The sequence below is a fragment of the Solanum tuberosum genome, unplaced genomic scaffold (assembly GCF_000226075.1).
Source record: "Solanum tuberosum cultivar DM 1-3 516 R44 unplaced genomic scaffold, SolTub_3.0 scf00352, whole genome shotgun sequence".
NCBI classification, from domain to species: Eukaryota; Viridiplantae; Streptophyta; class Magnoliopsida; order Solanales; family Solanaceae; genus Solanum; species Solanum tuberosum.
The window spans coordinates 310982-312622 of NW_006239287.1; positions in this window are offsets into that span (position 1 = coordinate 310982).

Below are 1641 nucleotides of genomic sequence, written 5' to 3' on the forward strand. Positions count from 1 at the left end.
TATCTTATAGTATACTAGAATTTTATAATTGAAACAAGAACAAAACAAAAGTAAGTAGTTTCAGATATTTTCTCCATTTTCAAAATAATCTTACAACTGACCTTCAAAATTAGAAGAGAAATAACCAGTGGAAGAGAAAATAAATTAATCGACTTTTGTTTTATATGTTGAATTTGTGTATTAATTTTTACTTGGTTCTTAATACACATAAATCGATTTTTTTTTATATGTTAAATTTGTGTATTAATTATTACTTGGCTTTCATTCGATGTTAAATTCCCAAAAGAGTCACATTTTTTATATTTAAAAATATTAAAAACTTTCAATTGTAGACTCAAAGAGATAATATATCATACCACAATTTTTTTAAATCTTTCTTTCATTCATTATTACCCGATCAAATGAGAAAATTTTATGAAATCACGAGTATAATTTTGAGAAGATATATTTTTATTTTTTATTTTCATTCAATGGCTGATATCCGCATTATTAAAGTTTAACTAATTCAGATTCGTATCGCGTAGGACACTCAAATTGAAGACCTTTGGATTAAGAAAGAATCAACTTCATTTACAGCATCGCATTTTTGTTAGTGAGAACGGAGAAGATATTATTTTAACATATATTTGAGATCTCAACAAACAAACACTTTTATTGTAACTTTTTTTATATAAATATACATCAACAAACAATTTAAATGAGAAGAGTACTAATATATATTATAAAATAAATATGTGATTAACAAGGTTTGTTAATCGAGTATAAACACATACAAATGGGATCTTCACCTGCTTTTTTCACTACACACTCAGAACCAACAAATGTTTTTCCATAGACAAATTTACAGTATGGTTCACAATCATGTTTCTTATCACCTCCTTTACATGATATAGCATCCATTTCTGATGGACATACGTAACCATTTGCTTTGAGCACTTGACTCGTTATCACCAAAATAACTGAAAAATCAAACAATCAACATATAAAATAAAATTTATTTGGACCAGTATAATATATACACTACATCAAAAATAATCTTGAGAGACAATTAACACTCTTCGTAAATGTTCCTAAAGTCTATAGCGACATTGAATTCAATGAACTAATGTCGGTAAAAACTTTAACAATACTCTATATTAATGTGCATATTTATTACTGCTAAAAATTATTTTGTCGTTGTAGACTTGTAGTGATAATGTAAAAAAAAAAAAAGCAGTGTATACATACCACAAACGTAAGCTATGAGGGAAAAAGTATTGCAAAATGAAGCTTTCAAGTTTGCCATTATATTGAAGATGTAAGGTGCAATGAATAAAGTTGTGACTTCTCCTAAGGTTTTATAGGAGAATTCAAAGGTTTGTACTCGTTTATGTTAGGAAAATAATTTAAGTTTGTATCAAATTGGTTGTGTATTATTTTGACCAATACTAAGCTATATATGGAAATAATACTATTAAAACTTATGATTGATTCAAAATAAGAATTTTAAAATACGCAATTCTTTAATTTAATTAGAAATTATGTTAGGAAAAATATTTAAGTTTGTAACCAAAATTAGATATATTTATTATTTTGACCAATATTAAGTTATATATGGAAAAAATAATATTACTGAAACTCATGGTAGGTTCTGTCACGATC